The sequence below is a fragment of the Triticum aestivum genome, chromosome 7A (assembly GCF_018294505.1).
Source record: "Triticum aestivum cultivar Chinese Spring chromosome 7A, IWGSC CS RefSeq v2.1, whole genome shotgun sequence".
NCBI classification, from domain to species: domain Eukaryota; kingdom Viridiplantae; phylum Streptophyta; class Magnoliopsida; order Poales; family Poaceae; genus Triticum; species Triticum aestivum.
Window position 1 is genome coordinate 376,570,987 of NC_057812.1, and position 7,525 is coordinate 376,578,511.

Consider the following 7,525-nt stretch of genomic DNA (forward strand, 5'->3'; position numbering starts at 1 on the left):
CGGTGCGGGAGGAAGGCGGCGGGGACGGCGGCCGTGGGCGGCGAGGTGCGGCGGCGGTGTTCGGCTCCGGCCAGCGAGGAGCGCGCGACGGCGTGGCGACCGGAGATGGCGAGGCGGCGGCGCTGGGCGGCTCGGGCGCCGGACGGGAGGAGGAAGGAGACGGGCGGCGGCGCTCTGATCTGGGCCGCGGGGGCCCTAGGCGGGCCGGGCGGGCCGGCGCGCGGGTGGCGGCGCGACGATGTGGGCGCGGCGGCTCGGCGAATAGGGAGGCGCCATGTGGCACTGGCGGGCGAGTCAGACATGTCCGCCTTGCGAGATTTCGTCCGGCCGTGCGAGGAGAGGGAGAGGGTTAGGGTTTGACCCGGGGATTTCGGAGGGGGGGTCTATATATAGGCATAGGAGGAGTTAGGAGACTCCAAATGAGGTGCGGTTTTCGGCCACGCGATCATGATCAAACGCTCTAGATGATGGAGAGGGTTTTGGTGGGTTATGGGCCAAATTGGAGGGGTGTTGGGCTGCAACACATGCAAGGCCTTCTCGGTCCCTCGATTAACAGTTGGAGTATCAAACGAAGTCCAAATGGCATGAAACTTGACACGCGGTCTACCGGTGGTAAACCAAGGCCGCTTGACAAGTCTCCGTCCAATCCGGAAATGTTTAACCCCCACACACGAAAAGAAGGTAGAAAGGACGGGCAGAGAAGATAGGAGCGTTAGAATGCAAAACGGACGACGGAGAAAATGCTCGGATGCATGAGACGAGCACGTATGCAAATGCAATGCACATGACGACATGATATGAGATGCATGACAACGACAACAACACGCGGAGACAAAAACCCAAACCCGAGGAAAATAAAATAACTTAGCACCGGAAACGACAAGAGTTGGGATACATATAAGGTAAATTACATCCGGGGTGTTACAACACTCCACCACTACGAAAAGATCTCGTCCCGAGATTTAGGACTGGAAGAACGCCGGGTACTCAGAACAGAGGTGATCCTCGCGTTCCCAGGTGGCTTCACGGTTGGAATGGTGTGACCACCTGACTTTGAGGAATTTGATTGACTTATTACGAGTCTTGCATTCAGTCTCTTCAAGAATAGCCACGGGGTGCTCACGATAAGAAAGGTCTTCTTGGAGATCAATGTCTTCAAAGTTGACGGTGCGATCAGGAGTCTTGAAGCACTTGCGGAGCTAAGAGACATGGAACACGTCGTGCACATTTGCAAAGTTTGAAGGAAGCTCGAGTTGATAGGCGAGATTGCCTCTCTTGCTGACGATCTTAAAAGGACCCACGTATCTAGGGGCAAGCTTCCCTTTGATACCAAAGCGACGAGTACCTTTCATTGGAGAGACGTGGAGGTAAACATGGTCTCCGATCTCGAAAGTCAAATCACGATGCTTACTATCATAGTAGCTCTTTTGGCGCGATTGCGCTGCTTTGAGGTTACCACGAATGACTTTGCACATTTCCTCTGCCTCTGTGATCAAGTCATTTCCCAGAAGTTGACGTTCACCGGTTTCTGACCAGTTGAGAGGAGTACGGCACTTCCTGCCATACAGAATTCCGAATGGGGCCTTGCCCGAACTTGCTTGAAAACTGTTGTTGTAGGAGAATTCAGCGTATGGAAGACAATCTTCCCACTTCACACCGAAGGAGATCACATAAGCCCTAAGCATATCTTCAAGAATCTGATTGACACGCTCGACTTGACCGCTAGTTTGAGGATGGAAAGCTATGCTGAAGCGGATGTTGGTGCCCATGGCCTTCTGAAAATAATCCCAAAACTTGGAGGTAAAGATGCTGCCACGGTCTGAAGAGATCACCTGTGGAATGCCGTGCAGCGAGACAATCCGAGAGGTATAAAGCTCCGCCAATTGAGCTGCAGTGATAGACTCTTTGATAGGCAGAAAGTGAGCCACTTTAGTGAGTTTGTCGATGACAACGAATATAGCATCATTGCCATGCTTGGACTTTGGAAACCCAGTCACGAAGTCCATCTCAATGTGGTCAAACTTCCATTCTGGAATGGCAAGAGATTGGAGGAGACCAGCTGGCCTTTGGTGTTCTTCCTTCACTCTTCTGCAGACATCACATTCATTCACGAACTGAGCAATCTCGCGCTTCATTCGAGTCCACCAATAAGCCTACTTGAGGTCCTGATACATCTTCGTACTCCCAGGGTGGATGGAGAGGAGTGAATTGTGAGCCTCATTCATGATAACTTTACGAAGGTCACCTTTGGGCACAACAATGCGATCCTCGAAGAAGAGAGTATCCTTGTTATCAAGGCGATAGCACTTGTACTTGGGTTGACTCTTGGCAATCCCAATCTTCACCTTCTTCACCATAGCATCAAGAAGTTGAGCCTCGCGAATCTGATCTTCCAAGGTAGGAGAGACTTGAAGGTTGGCGAGGAAACCTTGAGGAACAACTTGCAAATTGAGTTTGCGGAAAGCTTCACAAAGCTCGGGTTGGTAAGGCTTGATAATCAGACTGTTGAAGTAAGCCTTCCTGCTCAATGCATCAGCAATCACATTGGCCTTGCCTGGAGTATACTCGATACTCGGATTATACTCTTGAATCATTTCAACCCAACGAGTCTGCCTGAGGTTGAGATTAGTCTGAGTGAAGATGTACTTGAGACTCTTGTGGTCAGTGAAGATGTCCACTTTTCTTCCCAATAAGAGATGTCTCCAAGTCAAAAGAGCATGCACAACTGCCGCCAACTCGAGGTCATGAGTGGGGTAGTTCTTCTCGTTGGGCTTCAACTGGCGAGAGGTATAAGCCACAACTTTCTTCTCTTGCATCAACACTGCACCAAGACCTTGAAGAGAGGCATCGCAGAAGACCTCGAACGGTTTGGATTCATCAGGAGGAGTCAGAACTGGAGTAGTGACCAATTTCTCTTTCAAAGTGTTGAAAGCGATGTCACATTCCGGAGACCAAACATACTTGACATGCTTCTGGAGAAGGTTGGAAAGGGGCTTCGCGATCTTTGAAAAGTTCTCAATGAACCTTCGACAGTAGCTTGCGAGACCAAGGAAGCTGCGGAGTTGCTTCACGTTCTGAGGTGGTTCCCAATTCACAATTGCAGACACCTTCTCAGGATTCACTGCTATGCCCTTGGCAGAGATGATATGCCCAAGATAGAGAACCTCATCGAGCCAAAACTCACACTTAGAGAACTTGGAGTAGAACTGATGTTCCCTGAGCTTATCGAGCACCAAGCGCAAGTGCTTGGCATGATCTTCCTTGTTCTTCAAAAAGACCAGAATGTCATCGAGATAGACCAAAACTAAGTCATTTGTGTAGGCGTTCAAGATGAAGTTCATCATGCGAGAGAAAGTCGGAGGAGCGTTGACGAGGCCAAAAGACATGACAGTGTATTCATATGAACCATAGCTTGTTCTGAAAGCCGTCTTGGGAATATCCTGCTCACGGATTCGAATCTGGTGATAACCCATACGGAGATCAAGCTTGGAGAATACTTGGGAACCTTTGAGTTGTTCGAACATCTCATTGATGTTGGGAAGTGGGTACTTGTTCTTGATAGTCTTCTTGATCAATGGACGGTAGTCAACACAAAGTCGGTCCGTTCCATCCTTCTTCTTCACAAAAAGTACTCCACAACCCCACGGAGAAGAACTAGGTCGGATGAGACCCATTCGCTCTTGAATATTGAGTTGCTTCTTCAACTCCTTCAACTCTTCAGGTCCGAGCTTGTAAGGACGTTTGCAAACCGGTTCCGTGCCAGGCTCAAGATCGATGACGAATCCAACTGGCCGGTGCGGAGGCATTCCTGGAAGCTCTTCTGGAAAGACATCTTGATATTCGCAAACGACTGGAATTTGAGAGATGGCATCCAGTTCACCCTTATCATTGAGAGAAAACAGGCGGATGGTATCATCACGAGCGGCAAAGACAATTACATCCTCAGACGAATGAGTCAATTGAATCTGCCTGGCAGCACAATCAAGGTGCGCCTTGTGCTTAGAAAGCCAATCCATTCTGAGAATAAGATCAATATTCAAGTTTCCAAGGACCATTGGAGAAGAAAGAAACTTGTAATCGCCCAACGTGATAGTAACATCCGGAGCCAATATTTTGGTGTTCATGAACAAGCCTGGAGAAGAAACCGCTATCGGCTTAGGCAAATCAATAGTATGCACATCATGCATGGATGCAAAAGGCTTCGATTAAAAAGAGAAAGATGCACCAGTATCAAAAAGAACTCTTGCGGGAATGTCATTAATAGGAAGGTTACCCATAATCACATCTGGCGAGTCCTCTGCCTGAGCTTCGTTCAACAAGTTGACCTTAGCAGACTTGGGGTTATGCTTGACCATAACTGTACTTGCCAATCTCACAGGAGGAGGAGGAGGAAGACGCCTCTGATTGAAGAATTTGTTGGCATAGTGACCCTTCTGTTGGCACTTGTTGCACGTGACCTCTAAAAGCGGACGGTGATACGGAGCACTCGATCTTGGAGCTTGAGACAAAGTCTTGTTCTAAAAGCCAGGGTTGGGTGGGTGGGAAGATCCACTGCCACCTTTGCTCTTCTGCTAATAAGGCTGACGGAATGGAGGAGTAGGAAGCCAATACTTCTGCTGCTTAGCCACTTGAGTTGAGGAAGAAGTAGTAGCATCTCTAACTCGCTTCTTGGAAGCATCACACTTCAGTTGAGCAGCCTCTTGCTTCAATGCCATGTTGTAAAACTCATCGTACCTCATGGGCTCAAAGAGGACAAGAGCTAGCTAGATTTCCTCTCTGAGACCACCCCTGAACTGGTATATCATGCTCTTCTCGTCAGGGACGTCCTGCTTAGCAAAACGGGCGAGCTTCTGAAACATCTTGTTGTACTCATAGACAGACATAGAGCCTTGCTTCAGGTTGCGGAATTCCTCACGCTTGCTTTCAACCATGCTCTGAGGAATATGATGAGCTTTGAAGTCTTGACGGAATTCATCCCAGGTAATCACACGGCCTCCTGTGAAATCTTTGTACTACTGAAACCATTCTGCAGCTTGGTCTTTGAGTTGGAAGGAAGTGAACTTGACAAAGTCCTCAGGCCTGACGTTACTGCACTCGAAATGCTTGCACAAGACCACGAGCCAATCATGAGCGTCAGTTGCCTCAATGCAATTGCTGAAGGTCTTTGGCTGGTTAGCAAGGAACTGGTTGAGTGTAGCAAAGTGATTCTGATTGTTGCCCTGGTTGCCTTGGTTCGCTTGGTTGCGCTCTTGAAGAATTTGCATGATCAGCTGCGTGTTTGCATTGGTAGCGGCCATCACAGCTTGCCATGCCTCCGGAGGTGGAGGTGGTGGTGGCGGATCAGGATTCGGAGTCGTGCGCGTTGGAGGAGCCATCCTGAACAGGTTGACATCCATTAGCACATTGATAGATAATTATTGAAGATGAACCGAATGGGTAGAAATTGCAACATATAGCCTTCACATCCGAACAAAATGAACGAATGCATTCCAATTGAAATGGTCACATATCCATAGATTGAGAAGCCACTTAGAATTGATGTAGAAGAATAAAATCAACAAGGTACGGAACAAGAACAAATACTCGGCAAGGATCACCCAATCTCAAACCAAATATCTGTGGAAGAAGAACTAGAGCTACAAGAATTCCCACCTATGAAACTCCCAAACCTTTCCGGTTATGCAATCAGGTGTTGGGGATACAGGGGAAGCATAATATCTCACCCAAATCTAGCAAATCCTACATCCAGCTGTATCCATCCTTCAACACATAACCGAGAAAAACTTCGGAAATCGTCTACCTCAACCTTCGAAAAGCATCCGTTATACAAGTTATGGCAATACTCCCGAACTCCCGCCCCAGTACTGGGTGGCGTCGAGGTTATCTCACCAACAACTGCATAAAAGAGATTTTCGATGTCGGCGAACTAAACTCAGGTATTCCAGAACTGCAACGATAAAATTGTGACGACAAAACCTCGGAGCTCAACTTCCCGGGACACTGCCATGACCCCTAAATGACAGGAGGCACCAAGAACAATGTTCTCGTCACAAATCGATCGGAACGATTCCAAGATACCCGCGTGATCCTAAATTTTTTTAGTGAAATTTGAGAAGAAAAGAGTCAAAACTCTACGTCAGGATGCCTTACCAGAGCGATGAAGGGACTGGGGAGTAAAAAGAATTCCTAAACTCTCTGATATATAATTCCTAAGTGACTCAAAACATTTTTCTAGACTCAACTCGTCAGCTAATTCGATCAAGCAGTGGGGGATCCTAAGGTCGGGGAAGGCTCTGATTACCAACTTGTAACGCCCTCGATGCGGCTTTATCTCCTACGTGTGTAAGCACGACTTAGAGGCATAACCGCATTGAAAGCAATGTTGCAAGTAAGGTAATCTTCACAACAACCCATGTAATTGATAATAGGAGAAAAAGGTACATAGTTGGCTTACACTCGCCTCGTCACACAAGGTACATAAATAACATTACAATCATCCAAAACACTCATGGTCCGACTACGGTACCAAAATAAAAGATCAACCCCAACAAGCGACATGGTCCCGATCGCCCCAACTGGGCCCCACTATTGATCATCTGGGAAAGACACATAGTAACGACGGGAGGCTTCATCGAACTCCCACTTGAGCTCAAGCGCATCATCTGGAACGGAATCATCGGGCCCTGCATCTGGTGAGCCAACGGGACTCACCAATCTCGCACCCTCGCAATCAAGACTATTTAAGCTTATAGGTAAGGCAAGGTAATATGTGGAGCTGCAGCAAGCGACTAGCATATTTGGTGGCTAACCTATACGCAAAAGAGAGCGGGAAGAGAAGGCAAAGCACAAACGAAACACTATAGAACAACCTACGTCAAACATTACTCCAACATCGTGTTCACTTCCCGGACTCCGCCGAGAAGAGACCATCACGGCTACTCACGCAGTTGATTCATTTTAATTAAGTTAAGGTTCAAGTTATCTACAACCGGACATTAACAAATTCCCATCTGCCCATAACCGCGGGCACGGCTTTCGAAAGTTCAAATCCCTGCAGGGGAGTCCCAACTTAGCCCATCACAAGATCTCACGGTCAACGAAGGATAATCCTTCTCCCGAGATATTCCGATCAGACTCGGCATCCCGGTTCTACAAGACATCCTCGACAAGGGTAAAACTAAACCAGCAACATCACCTAGATGTGTCGACAAATCCCGATAGGAGCTGCACATATCTCGTTTTCAGGGCACACTAGATGAGAAAGACGTTGGGTAGGCCAGCCCAGAGTTGCCCCTGGTAGCCCCGGACATCGCTCAGTTGGACCAACACTTAGAGAAGCACTGGCCCCGAGGGGGGGGGGGTTAAAAATAAGATGACCCTTGAGTCCGCGAAACCCAAGGGAAAAAGGCTAGGTGGCAAATGGTAAAACCAATGTCGGGCATTGCTGGAAGAGTTTTATTCAAGGCGAACTATCAAGGGGTTCCCATTATAACCTAACCGTGTAAGGAACGCAAAATCCGGGAAC